A 19933-nucleotide genomic window follows, 5' to 3' on the forward strand; every position below is an offset into this window, starting at 1 on the left:
GAATAGGTAAAGGTAAAGGGACCCCTGACCATTAGGTCCTGTCGTGACTGACTCTGGGGTTGCGGCGCTCATCTCGCTTTATTGGCCGAGGGAGCCGGCGTACAGCTTCTGGGTCATGTGGCCAGCATGACTAAGCCGCTTCTGGCGAACCAGAGCAGTGCACGGAAACGCCGTTTACCTTCCCGCCGGAGCGGTACCTATTTATCTACTTGCACTTTGACGTGCTTTCCAACTGCTAGGTTGGCAGGAGCAGGGACCAAGCAACGGGAGCTCACCCGTCGCGGGGATTCGAACTGCCGACCTTCTGATTGGCATGCCCTAGGCTCTGTGGTTTAACCCACAGCGCCACCCGCGTCCCGGGGTCAAGAATGCCACTTACCAATTCCGTTTCTTGCAGGAGAAGATAAATGCATTTAGTATTTGTGGGATGGCGAGCTCTGAAGCATTTCTTCTGTTGCATATAAGCTCTCCGGCTCCATACAAGCACACACCCAAAGGCAGGCAAAGCTGTATGTAGGAGGGAGCAGGCACAGTTCAAACTGTGAATAATAGAAGACAGATAATAGAGAAAGGGCAAAGGTGCCGTTTTCCTGCCTCTCCACAAAAGTCCTCTTGTGACTTAAGAAGCAGGGAAGAACAGCAAGCCTGGTGATCAGAATGCTACTCAGGCAAACTGAAGCTTTTTTTATTATTAAACTGCCCCCCATATATATATATATTTAAAAACAAAAATGTGTGGTTGGAAAATTTCATTTTTATTATTATAATTTTTAGTGAGTTTTGCTTTACATACCTCCAAAGAAAGATTCCATCCAAAGTTCAAACTGAAACTGACAATAAACAAATACATAAAAATACATAATAACTAAATATCTCCCCCCCAATTACCCATGATGATTATTCTGAATTATCAAACCTAAACACTCTAGTCTTTTGAGTTGACTGCTGTCTACTGCCTCAATTTGAGTCATTCTTTCCTTTCCTTAATTGCCTTCTTTAGACCCCCCCATTTCTTAGTATCAACTTATTTAATTATAGTAACTGTTTTGTCTTTTGCAAAAATTAAATCAAAGCATAGTAAAGGTTTTTTCTGAGAACAATGTTTTTCTAGGTGATTTTTATAACACTCCCCGTTCCTCACTGAAATTTTGGCTTGTTCGGTTTCTAATCATTTCTGTCATTTTAGTCAGGTCAATGTATTCAATAATAATAATAATTTATTATTTGTATCCCGCCCATCTGGCTGGGCTTCCCTAGCCACTGTGGGCAGCTTCCAACAAAGATTAAATATACATTAAAATGTCGCACGTTAAAAACTTCCCTGAACAGGGCTGCCTTCAAATAAATAACTTTATTTGCCACTCTTCCTTTGTTGAAATCTCTCCCCCCTTCCATTTTCTGGCAATAAGCATTCTTGCCACTGTTTTGTTTTTTTTACTTTAAAATAATATCCAAAAACGTCTTATACATGGATAGTGATTGGCTGCAGATGCGGGGATGACCTCGTTGCCTTCAGCTGGGCCATCACTTACAGCTGCTCCACTACCGGTTGGGTCAGGGGAGGCTGAGGCGGCCCCTGGGTCTAGTAACCCAATGATGTCCCCCGAGCTGCAGAGACTGAGGTCTGAGAGAAGGAGAGACCTGAGTACTCGCAGGAAGAGTGCTCGCCTACGGGCGAGACAGTGAGGTGAGTCGCTGGGGGATCAGGACTGGCCGTTACCCTGACAGAGATAAAAGACTGTCGGACTCTGCCCCAGGTTGTGGGAGCAACATTGCTGTATACCAGACCCTGCCTGAGATCCTGTACCTGTCCTTGCCTGGTTTCCTGCCTCGTGTCCTGCCTTGGCCCTGTCAGACTGACTCCTTGCAGAATCTTTGGATTCGGGACCAGACCTGGACCATTTTCTTAAATTTGAGTCCCCCAAAATAGGGGGAGTCTTATACATGGGGGTGTCATATAGATGGAAAGGTACGGTATATTTGCACATGAGGGGCCTGCCAAGATCCTTATTCATGGAGGAGATTTCTATTGACGGCTGCCATTCTTTCCATCCTAGTTGCTGGAAATCATGGGAGGGGAGAATGCCTTTGTGCTTGGATCCTGTTTCATGGTTTCCCGCAGGCATAAGATTGGCCACTACGAGAACAGGTTGCATGGCGAGTTCCCGCCCCACCCCCCAGTGGAAATAAAGACACATGACACCATTATTATGGTTAATGGGCTAAATAAGGCCACAACTTTATTGGTTACATGTGATGAGCGGTATTGGCTTAGGCATTGGACCTAACCGACTATATCTGACTTCAGCCCGTCCGCTAGAAGTCTGGGAAGGGTTAAGCACCAGTAGGGGAAGTCCTGCTGATGCCTTAGGCCCTCACCTCCATAGGCTTTGGACAGGGCCATGCCCCCCGGAATCCTTTAACGGACTACCCTTCAATATACGGGGCAGGTGATGGCACTACCTCCCCTCTTCCATCTACAGAACTACAGTGGTACCTCGGGTTACAGATGCTTCAGGTTACAGACACTCCAGGTTACAGACTCCACTAAACCAGAAATAATACCTCAGCTTAAGATCCTTGCTTCAGGATGAGAACAGAAATCGTGCTCTAGTGGCATGGTGGCAGCTGGAGGCCCCATTAGCTAAAGTGGTGCTTCAGGTTAAGAACAGTTTCAGGTTAAGAACAGACCTCCAGAACGAATTAAGTTTTTAACCCGAGGTACCACTGTCAATACCCAGAAAGTTGTGATGGTTTGCTACGAGGGAGGCGAAAACCAAATGGCCCGTTCCAATTTGCCAAGTGGAAAAAATCCTACCAGGCCCCTCAACGGTGACCAACCGAGGTCCATAGCAAGGTCAAGGAATGAAAACCTTATAGGGTGGGAGGGTGGTGGGAAACAGGAACAGCTGGCGGGCGGCAAAGAGGGAGATCCCCAACCACTCCTGCCTTAAATAGGGCAGGCCACGCCCCCCAAGCCAGCCGATTGGCTGGCCAGGGGATGATGTGGCTGGGAATCCCCCAATTGCACGGGGCTGGGCTCCAGCCGCTGTGCACATGGTGGGGCCGTGAAGCCTGCAACTCCACCTCCTTTGAAGGGCGGAAGTGGCTGTGCTGGACTAGATGGGCTGTTTGCCTGATTCAGCAGGCTGGTCTTAGATTCTTATGAACTTCAGGGGAAGGGCTGTAGCCCAGAGGGAGAAGGTCCCAGGTCCAATTCTCACTGGCATCTCCATTACTGAGCTTGAGGGACCAATGGCTGGATTCGGCATAAGGCAACTTCCTGTGTGATTCTCACACTTGGGCTCACGCGGAAACGCTGAACTGGTGGCAACTGACCAGACGTGAGACCTTGGGTTGTAGTCAGTGGGTCAGTGAAGATGCTAATCCAGGGTCTGGACAAATTCATCAAGGAGAAGGAGCTCCATAGCTACTAGTGGTGGTGGGGGATGAGTGTTCAGACCCCTGGGCTCTCACTCGTGGGGTGCCTCAGGGTTCTGTCCTCTCCCCCATGCTTTTCAACATTTACATGCAGCCGCTGGGTGAGATCATCAGGAGGTTTGGGCTGGGTGTTCATCAGTATGCAGATGATACCCAGCTCTACCTCTCTTTTAAATCAGAACCAGTGAGGGCGGTGAAGGTCCTGTGTGAGTGTCTGGAGGCGGTTGGAGGATGGATGGCGGCTAACAGATTGAGGTTGAATCCTGACAAGACAGAAGTACTGTTTTTGGGGGACAGGAGGCGGGCAGGTGTGGAGGATTCCCTGGTCCTGAATGGGGTAACTGTGCCCCTGAAGGACCAGGTGCGCAGTCTGGGAGTCATTTTGGACTCACAGCTGTCCATGGAGGCACAGGTCAAATCTGTATCCAGGGCAGCTGTTTACCAGCTCCATCTGGTACATAGGCTGAGACCCTATATGCCTGCGGACTGTCTCGCCAGAGTGGTGCATGCTCTGGTTATCTCCCGCTTGGGCTATTGCAATGCGCTCTATGTGGGGCTACCTTTGAAGGTGACTCGGAAACTACAACTAATCCAGAATGCAGCAGCTAGACTGATGACTGGGGGCGGCCGCCGAGACCATGTAACACCGGTCTTGAAAGACCTACATTGGCTCCCAGTACGTTTCCGAGCACAATTCAAAGTGTTGGTGCTGACCTTTAAAGCCCTAAACAGCCTCGGTCCAGTATACCTGAAGGAGCGTCTCCACCCCCATCATTCTGCCCGGACGCTGAGGTCCAGCGCCGAGGGCCTTCTGGCGGTTCCCTCATTGCAAGAAGCCAAGCTACAGGGAACCAGGCAGAGGGCCTTCTCGGTAATGGCGCCCGCCCTGTGGAACGCCCTTCCAGCAGATGTCAAAGAGATAAACAACTACATGACATTCAGAAGACATCTTAAGGCAGCCCTGTTCAGGGAAGTTTTTAACGTGTGATATTTTACTGTATTTTTGGTTTTTATGGAAGCCGCCCAGAGTGGCTGGGGAGGCCCAGCCAGAGGGGTGGGGTATAAATAATAAATTATTATTATTATTATTATTATTATTAGTCATGTGTACTGTTTCCTCCAGAACCAGAGTCGTATTCTTCTGAATGCTAGTTGTTGGAAACAGCAAGAGAGGTGAGCGCTGTTGCATTCAGGTCATGCTTTCAGACTGGCCCTTGTGAATATGGGATGCTGGCCGAGATGGGTCCTTGGTCTGTTGCAACTGCAAGGCTCCTTATTCTGTTCTTTTAACTACAAAACAGCTGGGGGGAAATCGAGGGCACTCGCAAGCCTGAATATGAAAAGCAAATTATATCATGGAAGGTAAATATGTGTGCCTTGCTGCAGGAACTAATTTGTGCCATCCCCCCCTTTATCAGATCGGCACAGCAGGGTCTCTTCTCGCTGGCTCCCTGGGGATGTCTTTGCAGCGACGGATTGCTCCCTGAGTCAGCAAACAGACTAAATGCAGAAAATGACAATATGAACGAGCTGAAGAGGAGAGCTCATTAAATAGGGGACGGCAGGAGAGAAGGATTGGCTTTCTCCGCAATATTGCAAAATGATTCACATCGTCCAACAGGAAATGGTGGCCAACGGGATAAAGATAAAGGCATTTTAAGATTTGGAGGACAACTTGCTCGCTCTCTCTCTCTCTCTCGCCTCTGTCGCCTGCATGAGTTGTATAGAAAAAAATCACCCTCACATGAATGCCCAGGCACTCAGTAGGAATACAAGGAGCTGACTTATACAGAGTCAGACCCACAGGCCTCTGGCTGACCACTACATGATACTGGACCAGGTGAGCCACTGCAAACTATGCTTATGTTCTTAAGACCTTCGTTCCATCTAGGTCAGTATTATCAATACTGACTGGTAGCAGGTATCCAGGATTTCAGACTAGGGGCACAGCTATGTCACCCGATGCATTATGTGGTTTGGTGTACATGAATGTGTGTTGGGGGCATGTGGGCAGTCAGAAGGTCCTGAAGCCAAGCTAGAAGGGGAAGCTGGTGTTGCAGGAGCAAACATGGTGTCAGGGACCAGGGCCTGTACCTCACATTGTATCCAGTTTGAGCTCTGTCTCTCCTCAGCCAAAGCACAACACACTGTGAGAAGGAAGAGGAACCAAGGATGATTAGTTTAATGTTAAGTAAACGTCCAGTGCGCTTCCAACGCCATAAATCTTATCTCAGCAGAGAATTTCATGCAGCGGTTGAAGAAGGCAGGAGAGACAGTACCTTTCAATGAAGAATCCTGGAGCAAGCACTTTGGAACTCAGGAAAGACTTTATTTACAAAGAAAAAAACCCTGGCGATAAAGCACACATGCTCTTATCTCTGGCATAAAGAAAACTTTACTCTAAACCTAACTCATATCAGCCCACCGGCCACAAACTGAGTGAACTGACTATTTATACAAACTAACTCACATTCCTGGATGCTTAATGACTTCCAGCTGCTCAGTGATTAGAGAGACTTGTTACCTCTTAACCCTTTAGTACCAACATGAGTGGAGCTATTGACTCCTTTGGCAAGAGCAATTTGTCATGGGCTGGCTGAGTCAGGACAATGCAGATGGAGGGTTAGCTGAGAACACAGGCAAGGGCACCAGCAGCATATAGGACCCACCCACTGGGAGTCAGGGAATCTGCCAGCAAAGTTTTGGAAAGGGAGGGCTTCCTCAACCTGTTCTGTCCAGCCTTGTGATGGAAGCTGTGATGGCCTGGGACTCGGGCTCGGACTCGGAACCAGAGGAGACTCAGTCTGCACCGGATCCTTTGCCTCAGGCATCATCTGAACCAAGTCTGATCCTGATCCTCAAGAGTCCCAGTCTGCACAGGTTCCCCTTCAACAAACACCAGCTGGGGTGAGTCAGGGGCCTGAGCCTGCCCTGGCTCCAGATGCAGGGATTACCTCGTTGCCTTCAGCTGGGCCATCACTTACAGCTGCTCCACTACTGGTTGGGTCAGGGGAGGCTGAGGCGGCCTCTGGGTCTAGTAACCCACCGACGTCTCCCGAGCTGCGGAGACTAAGGTCTGAGAGAAGGAGAGACCTGAGTACTTGCAGGAAGAGTGCTCGCCTTTGGGCGCGACAGGGAGGTGAGTCGCTGGGGGACCAGGACTGGCCGTTACCCCGACAAAGATAAAAGGCTGTTGGGCTCCGCCCCAGGTTGCGGGAGCAACATTGCTGTATGCTAGAACTTGCCTGAGGTCCTGTGCCTGACCTTGCCTGGTTCCCTGAGAGCCAGTGTGGTGCAGTGGTTAAGAGCGGTAGACTCGTAATCTGGTGAACCAGGTTCGCGTCTCCGCTCCTCCACATGCAGCTGCTGGGTGACCTTGGGCTAGTCACACTTCTTTGAAGTCTCTCAGCCCCACTCACCTCACAGAGTGTTTGTTGTGGGGGAGGAAGGGAAAGGAGAATGTTAGCCGCCTTGAGACTCCTTCGGGTAGTGATAAAGCGGGATATCAAATCCAAACTCTTCTTCTTCTTCCCTGCCTTGTGACCTGCCTTGGCCCTGTCGGACGGACGCCTAGTGGAACCCTTGGATTCAGGACCAGACCTGCACCGTGTTGCTTGGGCTTACCCCCAGGCCCAGCACATCAGGGTTCAAATCCTCACTTGGTGACCTTGGGCCAGTCACTGCCTCTCTGCCTAACCTACCTCACAGGGTTGTCGTGGAGGGTGAAATGAGGAGGGGGGTAGCCTCGTACAGGGCTTCAAGCTCCCGAGAGAGAAAAAAGGTGTGATATAAATGCAGTAAATTAAAATAGGATCTGTTTTCCCCTTCCCAAATGAAGAGCCTTCTGGTTTCTCTATCCTGAATTCTACAGTGCAGTGGTGGGCACATCCGTCTCCTTAATCAATGCTTAAGATAAGATAAGATAAGATAAGATAAGATAAGATAAGATAAGATAAGATAAGATAAGATAAGATAAATTTATTGTCATTGTCCATATATACACAGTATACACAACAACGAAAATCAAACACCCACCCAAAGACCGGGTTCACATACACATTTGCACGTATCTCCAACATTCTCATCCTATTCAGACATAATCTCTCTTCGAGAGAGAAGAAGGTGTTTGGGGGCCAGGGGCATGAAATATTGTGTCTGTGGGGGAAGCCGAAACCCAGTGATTGTTCTTTTCTGGGACAAGCAGGGTGATTTAGTCAAACAACCTGCCAGCACTGAGGATGCAAACACTCCCCTTGACAATTAAACTTGCTCCAAAAAATGCAGCACAGCAAACAGCTTCCTCTGCAATTACTGGAGAGGTGTGCAGGAGAGAACCCATCGCTTTCAAGAACTTTCATTCCTTATGAGCGAGGAAACGAGGAGATGAAATATCTGTGCCTGTTAAAAAGAAGACATTTGCTTGCGTTTTTTTGGTGGGGCGGGGGGTGAGAACGAACCACCATATTCTCCGAACAGGTTTCTTAATAGTGTGCTTAGACTAAAATTACAATCTCACTCGCTCGTTCCTCTTTCTTCTAAACAGAAGAATGGAAATGAAGGCCTCGCAGGCTATTAGGATAAATCAAGAGCAGTTAGGCCCGGTGAGGTATTTACAAGGGGTGCGTAATAGATTTCTTTTTTGGGGGGGGGGCTCGAAGGCAGTGTAATTACCTAGCAGACCCAGGGCTAGGAATGGAAGGGGCGGGGGGAAGCACTGGGAGGGATGGGGACAGGAAGGGGAAAGGCACATTGATGCACATCAAAGAAAACAGTATTTGGCTCCGAAAAGGTTTCGGTCCAGCCACCCAGCTCCTTGCCACCCTTACACCTATTCTGCTGACAATTTAATGGGCTTGCAGGTGCCTGGGAGATGGGGAAAGGGCTTTGTTAGTGGGGAAGCCCAGCCAGATGGGCGTGGTATTATTATTATTATTATTATTATTATTATTATTATTGGCGGAAGTAGATGCTGAAGGCCTAGGACCCACGTACCTATGGGACTGCCTCTCCTGGTATGCCCCACAGAGGACCTTAAGGCCCACAAATAACAACACGTTGGAGGTCCCTAGCCTCAAGGAGGTTAGATTGGTCACAACTAGGGCTAGGGCCTTTTCAGTACTGGCCCCGACTTGGTGGAACGCTCTGTCACAAGAGACTAAGGCCATGCAGGACTTGACATCTTTCCGCAGGGCCTGCAAGACAGAGCTGTTCCGCCTGGCCTTTGGTTTGGACTCAGTCTGACCTTTGTTTCCTTCCCCTTTTGGTTTTGATCCATGGGCTACTATTAAAATGAGGCTGCATTTTAAATTGTATTTTAACCTGTATTTTAAATTGTGTTTTTTTTTAATTCTTATTGTAATTTTACTGGTGTTAGCCGCCCTGACCAAACTGCGGGAGGTAGTGGAGGACAGAGGTGCCTGGCGTGCTCTGGTCCATGGGGTCACGAAGAGTCGGACACGACTAAACGACTAAACAACAACAACAACAGCCGCCCTGAGGGTGAGGGTATAAATAAAATTTATTATTATTGTTCTTGTTGTCTCAGGCCATGCTGGTATTGAATGATCTCAAATGATCTTTAATTTCATCCCAAAGGGGCTTCTGAAAATAAGGAGGAAAAGCAAAGGGGATCAAAGATGGGTTTTTTTTTGAAACTCAGTGGGTAAGAGAAAACGATGTGTTTGTGTGGGGGGGGGGGGGCGGAAGGTACCTACTGTCTGTACCTTGCTGTCTGTGCAAGTGTGCAAATGCACAGACCTGAGTAAATAATAAAAAGGACATTTCAAACAACATGTAGATCCTCACACTTTTGCTTGGACTTCCCAGTGGCATGTAGCATATTATAAACAGATGTAGTGGCGCTGTGGGTTAAACAACAGAGCCTAGGGCTTGCCGATCAGAAGGTCGGCAGTTCGAATCCCCGCAACGGGGTGAGCTCCCGTTGCTTTTTCCCTGCTCCTGCCAACCTAGCAGTTCGAAAGCAGATCAAAGTGCAAGTAGATAAGTAGGTACCGCTCCGGCAGGAAGGTAAACGGCGTTTCCGTGCGCTGCTCTGGTTCGCCAGAAGTGGCTTAGTCCTGCTGGCCACATGACCCAGAAGCTGTATGCCGGCTCCCTTGGCCAATAAAGCGAGATGAGCGCCGCAACCCCAGAGTCGGCCACAACTGGACCTAATGGTCAGGGGTCCCTTTACCTTTACCTTACAATGTGCTCCACGAGCAGAAATGCGCCACTTGCGAAAACCGACAAATTTGCAATTTGCAAAAAAACACCCCAGCCCGGTGCTGTCTTGCAAATGCAAGGGGCTATGCTATGGATTTAGCTTGATGCTGGAGAGGTTGCCTGGGGCACCCCAAATCTAGACTGCATTCCAGAATGGGGGCCAAAGATTCGATAGCTTCAGGAAATAAAATCTGGGTCTGCAAATGCAAATCTTTCAGCCTGGAACTTCTCTAACTGCTCACCGATGTGCTCCATTGTCACAGGACAATCGGAGGACGTATGCACCACGTTGTCTGCATGCCACTGGTAATTGCATTGAGATCTATTTAATGCCCGCTGTCACAGGGACAATGCTCAGTGCCAGCTATATATCTCCATTTTTATGTGATCCGCTGCTGTGACACTGGTAGACCTACCAAGGTGATAAAGTGACTGAATAAGATTCCCCACTGTCAAGCGAGTGAGTGACTCTGTGTAGATTTGGGCTGCGGCTGATTTCCCCGTGCTCTGATAAGTTTTATAACAAAGGGTCGTGGAGCAGGGGACTCAGCCACCTTGACACCATCTCATCAACGTTCCTTCCAAGAGATGGAAAGGGAAGATGCTCCCCATAAGCACTCCTCACGCACCTTCTCCAGGCGATAATGAGAAATGTCAGGCAAGAGATTCCCCTACTGGAAAGGCACTGGCAACTGAAGTTTTGAGCTGGAAACACTTCCCCACCTTCCCAACTGCTTGTTTGAGGTTCGTGTGAGATGGAGCAGCTCCCCTGCTATGAGCAAGAGGGGACATGATAGAAATGAATGTATATTATGTGTGACATGGAGAAAGTACATAGAGAAAAGTTCTTTTCTGGTTTGCACTGGAACTTGGGGGCGTCCATTGAAGCTGAATATTCAGAACAGAAAGGGTGGGGCCCCTGAATGTATGGAGATTGACTCTTGGGTCCAAATTGTTGGAAATAGATACACCTGTGTGTGTGTGTGTGTGTGTGTATATATATATGTGTGTGTGTGTGTGTGTGTATATGTATCTTTATTGAGTGTAACTAGAATTTGAAAACATACAAAATGCAATGATACAAAGGTTAATTACAAAAGCTCTAGGGAGCCAGGGCAGTAATGCGGATGATGACAATGTGAATGTATAATATTAATTGGAATACACACACACAAACACACACACACACACACACACACACACACACACACGTGTATCTATTTCCAACAATTTGGACCCAAGAGTCAATCTCCATACATTCATATATATATATATATATATATATATATATATATATATATATATATACAGTGGTACCTTGGGTTAAGTACTTAATTCGTTCCGGAGGTCTGTTCTTAACCTGAAACTGTTCTTAACCTGAAGCACCACTTTAGCTAATGGGGCCTCCTGCTGCCGCCGCGCCGCCAGAGCACGATTTCTGTTCTCATCCTGAAGCAAAGTTCTTAACCCAGGGTGCTATTTCTGGGTTAGCGGACTCTGTAACCTGAAGCGTATGTAACCCGAGGTACCACTGTATATATTACACTCAATAAAGAAATAGCTCAAAATTTAAATAAATATAGAAAGGTAGAAAATTTCTCATTACAAATCTTCAGACAACCCTGCTAGTGATGGTAATTGATTACAATAATAAAGAAATTATACAACATCACTTTTAACTTGCTGGGGTTTCCGTAATACACTTTTCTCTCTTCATCTTTTTTCTTAACGTATCAAAAAAGGGAAGACCAAGAAAGGAAACACAAAAAGGAAAAAAGAAGGAGAAGAGGAAGGGAGGGGGAAGAAGTGAAGGGAAGGGGGGAAAGAAAGAAAAGAAAAGAGGAAGAAAAATTCAAAGCAAGACAAACATGTTTAACTTCTAATTAGACTCATTGTATTATTATTTCTACAATTTTTTCACACACAGTTCCAAGTTCTTTCTTTGTTTTCATTGGATATATAAAAAAAATTATGTTTGTTGTTTTACAAGGTTCATTTTATTTCTGCCAGGAGATATTTGTTATTGTAATAGTTTTCCAAATATTCTTAAAATATTTTCCATTCTTTCTGTACTTTCTGTTCTATTCTATTCTAGACTGCATCCACTGAAGTATGGTGTCGTGATCAAGGGAAGTAACAGTACCACTCTATTCTACATGGGTCAGACCACACCTGGAATACTGTGTCCAGTTCTGGGCACCACAATTTAAGAAGGATGTTGACAAGCTGGAAGGTGTGCAGAGGAGGGCAACCAAGATGATCAAGGGTCTGGAAACCAAGCCTTATGAGGAACTGTTGAAGGAGCTGGGTATGTTTAGTCTGGAAAAGAGGAGACTGATTTTCCTGGTCATTTTATCCAGTTCTGCATAATCCAAAAGTTTCATTCTCCATTCTTCAAGAGTCGGTAATTCTTCTTGTTTCCATTTTTGGGCCATTAATATTCTCGCTGCTGTTACGTCGAGGACTGGGGGAAGTTTGCGGAATATCTGGAAAGCATATGTGATGAACAGATAACGCTAGTGGGATTTAAAGAGGCTTTGTGATAGTTTAAGATGTATTGTCAAAAGAAACAGAAAACAAAGGATAATACCAATTGGCAATATTTAATATAGAAAATGTGTATAAACAGTGTATATGGATGATTGTAGGAGGAGCTGGTGGAAGTACGAAATTCGAAAATATGTAAACATCGTTGTGACGAATTGGCAAAAGGAAAACTTAATAAAAATTTATTTAAAAAAAAATAAAAAAGGAGAGAAGAAAAAAAAGGAAAAGAGGAGACTGAGAGGAGATATGATAGTCATCTTCAAATATCTCAAAGGCTGTCCCATGGAAGAGGGAGCCAGCTTGTTTTCTCCTGCTCTGGACGGTAGGACTCGAACCAATGGATTCAAGTTTCAAAAAAGGAGATTCTGACTAAACATCAGGAAAAACTTTCTGATGGCAAGAACTGTTTGTTTGCAAACAGATTACCTTGGAAGGTGGTGAATTGTCCTTCATTGGAGGTTTTTAAGCAGAGGTTGGGTGGCTTTAGCTGAGATCCCTGCATTGCATTTGGCTGGACTAGGTGATTCTCAGGATCTCTTCCAGCTCTATGATTCTGTGTGTATTTGTTTGGTTCACACCAAGATCCAGAGGCTATGAAATCCACTGTTTTCTGACCAGGGAGAAGAACTGATGGAACAGGACTGGAAAAAGTTTAAGGACTATCTACAAAAATATTGCAAAATGTTTGAGTGTTAACATGATGTGGGAAGTGAAGGTAACAGGGCTTGTGGGATTTGGTTAAATGTGAATGAAAAGAAGAATTTTAAAAAGGAGAAGGGGGTTATGAACAGAATAATATTATGTCATAGTATATAAGATGAGGAATGGGCTAAGATAAGGGAAATTTGGGACATAATAATTAGAAAAATATAATTTTAAGTATGGTTTGAATAAGGGTTTGAACTTGCTGAATTTGATCGGAATAAAGAGGAACACAAAAAAGAGAGATGTGAGGAGGTCAGGACAGAGGGACATGGAATTTTGTAATTTAAAAAGTGGATTTTTCTTTTTTTCTCTTTTTCTTTTTTGTTATGTATTCTTGTTTTTTGTTTTTTCTGTGGGCTTTACCTAATGGATTGATCTATGTGAAATGATGAATTTTTTGATTTGTAAAATTTCAATAAACATTTATTTAAAAAAAAAAATGAAATCCACTGTTTTCATGGGGCAATGAAGGGCCAGAAAGGAAGGGAACAGTCCAAAATTTGGGACCATTTGTGGCTAAGCATTTTCTTCAGTTGAGACACCTTTTTGCTTCTTTTCTAGCTAGCGCCGCTCGCTGTCCCCATTTCGTTCTTCTGTTTGAACTCTTTTCCTTTATTTCCCTGTCCGTGATTGATTTTAATTGTCGGAATTGTCTCTGTGGGAGGCTGGGCTTCTTGCTGTGAGTGAATGCTGACGAGTAGGAGGCACTTTCTCTGCACCACTTCCAAACCATTCTCATATGAGATTTCCTGCAAAATTTCATCGGAACTCATCCGTCTCAAAAGCCTGAGGTTGACTCAGGTGATGCTGATTCCTGGCCTGCCCCACCCATGTGGTGGGAAATAAGTGTTCATCTTCTGGCCCCATCCACTGACCAGTCTTATCCCCGGAATTTCTTGCAGGGGCATAATTTTCTAATGGGACTTAGATTCCGGCAGCCATCAGGTTCTTCTTAGGATTCTGTTGGAAACTCACGTTTGCTGCTGGAGCTGTCCAGGGCCAATGATGGCTAGAGATGCAGTAAGAGAACTCTCTTTTCTGGCACTGTCAAAGAGACAAATCACAGGAGCCTGTCAAAAACCATGTCAGGCTATTGGCAGCGACAGTTCTTCCAGGGTTCTTCCAGCTCTACAAGGAAATTCCAGGGACTGAACCCTGGACTTTCAAATGCAAAGCAACTGCTCTGCCCTATGGCCCCTTCCCAAACCTAAACTGAATTGATTACCTGTATACAGCTCTCTACAGGGATGCAGGTGGCGCTGTGGGTTAAACCACAGAGCCTAGGACTTGACGATCAGAAGGTTGGCAGTTCGGATCCCCACAACGGGGTGAGCTCCTGTTGCTCGGTCCCTGCTCCTGCCGACCTAGCAGTTCGAAAGCACGTCAAAGTGCAAGTAGATAAACAGGTACCGCTCAGGCGGGAAGGCAAATGGCATTTCTGTGCGCTGCTCTGGTTCGCCAGAAGCGGCTTAGTCATGCTGGCCACATGACCCGGAAGCTGTACGCCGCCTCCCTCGGCCAATAAAGCGAGATGAGCACCGCAACCCCAGAGTCGGCCACGACTGGACCTAATGGTCAGGGGTCCCTTTACCTTTACCTTTATACAGCTCTCTACAGGTCTGAGACCTCCTGAGCCAGTGTGGTGTAGTGGTTAAGAGCGGTAGTCTTGTAATCTGGGGAACCGGGTTTGCGTCTCCGCTCCTCCACATGCAGCTGCTGGGTGATCTTGGGCCAGTCACACTTCTTTGAAGTCTCTCAGCCCCACTCACCTCACAGAGTGTTTGTTGTGGGGGAGGAAGGGAAAGGAGAATGTTAGCCGCTTTGAGACTCCTTAAAGGGAGTGAAAGGCGGGATATCAAATCCAAAGTCTTCTTCTTCTCCTCCTTCCTGCAGGCAAATCCTGCTGCTGTTAGCTCCCAGTTCCCTTCAGCACCCTGCGGCCACCCAGTCTGGCTGGCTTTTAGGTCCCAGACATCTTGTGGGTTACATGAAACCAAAATGGAATGTCTTTTACTAACGAACACTGGGAAACTCTGCAAAGAAAAGTCTCAAGCTCTGAAACAGCATTTCATGCCTCTTGATCTGGAGCTGAGTGGGGTCTTGTGGGTTGCCAGTCTTGAGTGAATCCTGTGTACTTTGCTGCTTCTGTCTTTTGCTGTTGTGCTGAAGTACGTTATTGTTTGGGCACACTTTCCAGGCTGAACTATTGCACATACAATGACATATTAATTAATTATCTAAATTAATTAAAAGCACAATGCAAATCTTCTTTAAGGATTTTCTAGAAGAGAGCCAGTGGATTAAAACTGTTTATTTTAAAGTGAATAGAAGGGAACGTTAGATAGAATAGAGCTGCTTCTTCTTCTTTTCTTAACGCATCCTGCTGTTCAGCTAAGGCTTTTGCAAAAAAAGTCTTCAATAAATGCCAAAGAAATGGATTATACAAAGGATGAGATACAGTGTTAGACTCACCGACAGAAAATCATAATCCTGAACTGGGCAAATTTCTTGGGCAGTTTTTCAAACAGGGCCCCCATGTTAAAAGGAACGCTTCTGGAAGCCATTGCTGATATTATTCCAAAACAATTTGTTTAAATTTGGGGGCACATTTTTAATCCAGACTGGGCTGTATTCCAGGTGATCTTGGTGGAAGTTTGATAGATCACAGGGGTCTTCCCCATTCCCTGCCATTAGTCTCCATCACCAGCCAGCCCATTCCCCTTTTCCAAGGGAGCTGCTAGTTGGGTGTTCCTTGCAGGATCAGTGCTCCTTGTCTTTTGCTGCATCCACACAAGGTCGTTGTCAACAAAACGCCAACCTGCATCTCTCCCCTCCTCCCCCACAATTGAGTGCCTCTCCGGACTGATGTTTTATTGTGGTTGTATTCAACTTGTTCTTTTTGCAATGCTTAGTTAAACTGTGGACCTTGTTCCAGCAGGAGGCAATGATGGCCACCAACACGGGTAGCTTAAAAAAAATTCATGGAGGAGAGGGCTATTGATGGCTACTAGCAGTCACGAAATTAAAAGACGCCTGCTTCTTGGGAGAAAAGCAATGATAAACCTAGACAGCATCTTTAAAAGCAGAGACATCACCTTGCTGACAAAGGTCCGTATAGTTCAAGCTATGGTTTTCCCAGTAGTGATGTATGGAAGTGAGAGCTGGACCATAAAGAAGGCTGATCGCCGAAGAATTGATGCTTTTGAATTCTGGTGCTGGAGGAGACTCTTGAGAGTCCCATGGACTGCAAGAAGATCCAACCTCTCCATTCTGAAGGAAATCAGCCCTGAGTGCTCACTGGAAGGACAGATCCTGAAGCTGAGGCTCCAAGACTTTGGCCACCTCATGAGAAGAGAGGACTCCCTGGAAAAGACCCTGATGTTGGGAAAGATGGAGGGCACAAGGAGAAGGGGACGAGAGAGGACGAGATGGTGGGACAGTGTTCTCAAAGCTACCAGCATGAGTTTGACCAAACTGCGGAAGGCAGTGGAAGACAGGAGTGCCTGGGGTGCTCTGGTCCAGGGGGTCACAAAGAGTCGGACACAACTAAACGACTAAACAACAACAACAGCCATAAAGGCTAAGCTTTGCCTCCACAGTTGGAGGCATCAATGTTTCTGAATGCTAGTTGCTGGAAATCGAAGGAGGGTGTGTGTGTTCTTATGCCCAGGTCCCGCTTTCTGGTTTCCCATTGGTATTTGGTCAGCCACTGGGAGCACAAGATGCGGCTCTTGGTTTGGAGTCGCTTTCAATGTCCCAACACTTCTCACACCATTCCGTGATGTGTGTGTGTGTGATTCTGGATGGAAGCAGCTTGTAACAATGACTGGAATCTGTTACGAAAAAGGAGCAATGCAGCAGCGAGCTCCAGGTGGCTGGAAAGCCAAACAGGATGTTGACGTTTGGGACTGTTCCGTGGGAACAAAGGAACAGTCTATTCACACCACTGAGCACCGGATGTTAGCTCAGTGTGTCACCTGATCTGTACTGGAAGTACATGGGAGGAGTTTTTCTCTCTCTGCTGTTGGTGTTAAGAGAGTGCAGACACGTTTTCTCTGTACTGCTGGAAGGACAGAAATAAAGGCATGTAAATACATTTCTGTCTGTCTCTTTCCCCTCCCTGGGGTGGCAGGGGAGGAGTGGTGTGTTCTTCTCACGTTAGAGGAGGATCGCCGATTGAGATCTCGCCTGATCTTGCCGGGAGTCGCAGACGGGGAGGTCAACAAGGAACTCTAGCCGGGTGCCTGGAGAGTGGCACATTCCTCTGACTAAGGCTGACTAAGGCTCCTGGAGTCATGATTAAATTTGGGGCTTTGGGGTTTGCTGGAGGGAATTCTGAATACTGTGGTAAAGGATTCATCCTCTCCTTCTTGCTTTCGACCAGGGGTAGCAGTGACTACAGGGACATGGGTGGCGCTGTGGGTTAAACCACAGAGCCTAGGACTTGCCGATCAGAAGGTCGGCGGTTCAAATCCCTGCAACGGGGTGAGCTCCCGTTGCTCAGTCCCAGCTCCTGCCAACCTAGCAGTTCAAAAGCACGTCAAAGTGCAAGTAGATAAATAGGTACCGCTCCGGTGGGAAGGTAAATGGCGTTTCCGTGTGCTGCTCTGGTTCGCCAGAAGCAGCTTAGTCATGCTGGCCACATGACCTGGAAGCTCTACGCTGGCTCCCTCGGCCAATAAAGCGAAATGAGCTCCGCAACCCTAGAGTCGGTCACGACTGGACCTAATGGTCAGGGGTCCCTTTACCTTTACCTTTAGCAGTGACTACATTATTACATGAGCACTGTTCCACAGCATTTGATATTTTCATTTACATTCATTCATTCAAAATAAGATGGGGTATGTACCCTTTTTCATTACTGTTTTTATTATAGTTTATAATTTTTGTAAAGTGATATGTACACGAAGGTCATCATCTGTACAATTTTATTTTCAGTTTATGAAGGAATTCTATATCCTCCAACCACACTGACGAAACAGTAGTCTTTATCCGGAATCACTGTTCAGTGTTGGACATCATATCTGCTGAATACACAAAGCTTCACAGCTTGTCTGTCATCGTACAAAGTCTGGTACCTCACTTCATTTAAAGATTTTTCAGAGGCTTTGAGACTAAAGATTTCATTTTGGACTTGTTTTGGTTTGAAGGAATTCTATAAAATATTGTTTATTGCATATGTACATGGTCATTGTGTTGCCTAGACATTGCTGATGTTCTCTTTGCAACACAGGGGTTTGTTTGGTTATTTGGCCCAGGGGTAGGCAACCTAAGGCCTGTGGGCTGGATCCGGCCCACTTGCCTTCTAAATCTGGCCCGTGGATGGTCCGGGAATCAGCATGTTTTTACATGAGTAGAATGTTTAAAAATGCATCTCTGGGTTATTTGTAGGGCATAGAAATTCGTTTATTTTCCCCTCCCCAAAATATAGTCCGGCCCACCACATGGTCTGAGGGACGGTGGACCAGCCCACAGCTGAAAAAGGTTGCTGACCCCTGCTTTAGACAAATGAGGGGAAACTAGAGTTGAGTGGTTGACGAATGAATGGGGAAGAGGAAAGGGCTAGGTGCTAGCACAATTATAGGCAGTCTTTGACTTTGAAAGGGATGCTTGCTTCTTTTGGGTCTAATAGTCCCTCCCAATTATTCAGGATTAATTAAACTAGGGAAGAATTCCTGCAACCGTTAGGAGATGCTTGTGAAGGGAGAAAAAAGGAGGGGATGACAGAGACTTGGATCTTGGCACAAAACCTTTCAGCTGATCTCCAAAGTGCTGAAAGGCAGTTAGCAATGACTTTAATTGCTCTCTTCAAAGGGTTAACCAAAGGGGTGGATGGAAGCCAATAGATCTCTGTCAGGGACTATTTGAGACTCCTGCTAAGTGCCTGGAATGCTAAAAGGTGAAGGATAATTGGGGAGAACCACATGGGCGATGGAATACTTTTGGCACTGTTTTGTGAAAATAGTTCTGAGTTTTTATAGTTAGAGCATCATGTGGGTTTGGTTCTTTTTTGTGTATCCCACACGGCACTAGTTGTTTGTCTTACAACTCACTCATGGAAAAATGCCTCTGATTAGCAGCCTTTGGAGGATTCTGCCTTGATAAAAGGTCTTCTCATCTAGGTGGTCTGTCTTGGCTTTCTCCTCCTGTTGCTTGGTTGTGTAAAAACTAATTCTTTCCTTAAACAGAAGTGGAATGATTCCTGTTATGTACTGAGTTGAATAGGATTCAGAATGCAGCAGTCTGATTGGTCCTAGAACAATAGGATTCAGAATGCAGCAGTCTGATTGGTCCACAGGAGCCACCCAATCCAGCTCCAGGTCAAAGTGAATCCGCAACCTGATTGGCCTACAGGTGAATCCCGGAATTAGCCAATCACGTGGGGCCCATTGTGTAAATAATTTATATAAAGCAGACATTCTGGGGGAACTTCCATTCCTCCTCACCACTATGAGCTGAATAAAGAGCATGAAATCCACTCTCAACTGCGAGTATATTTCAATTCCTTTCTCCCCTTCCTAGAAAACAAAGGAAGAACACACCAAGCAAATGCTTAACTTTGCTACCAAGAACTGACGTAATGTTGTAGGCTGTGCAAATAGCACATTACTGACATCTTGTGACAGATTACAGGTATTGCAGGCTCAACCTATTGACACTCCGGAGGCCTCTAAATATGCAGGACACAGCCTAAGGCAGTCCAATGATGCCTTTAGGCCATGCTGGCTGGGGCTGATGGGAGTTGTAGTTCGGCAACATTTGGAAGGTCAAAGATCCTCCACCCTTGCTCTAGAACAGCCTTTCTCAGCCTGTGGGTCCCCAGATGTGGTTGAACTACAACTCCCATCACCCCTAGCTAGCAAGGCCAGAGCTCAGGGATGATGGGAGTTGTAGTCCAACCACATCTGGGGATCCACAGGCTCTAGACTCTGGAACACCTGCATTGAGCTGGGTGGGGGTGAATTAGATGCCTGGCAAGGCCACTTCCAACTCCAAGCATTTGGACCTTTTTAGCTTA

The sequence above is a fragment of the Podarcis raffonei genome, chromosome 7, assembly GCF_027172205.1.
Source record: "Podarcis raffonei isolate rPodRaf1 chromosome 7, rPodRaf1.pri, whole genome shotgun sequence".
Lineage (NCBI taxonomy): Eukaryota > Metazoa > Chordata > Lepidosauria > Squamata > Lacertidae > Podarcis > Podarcis raffonei.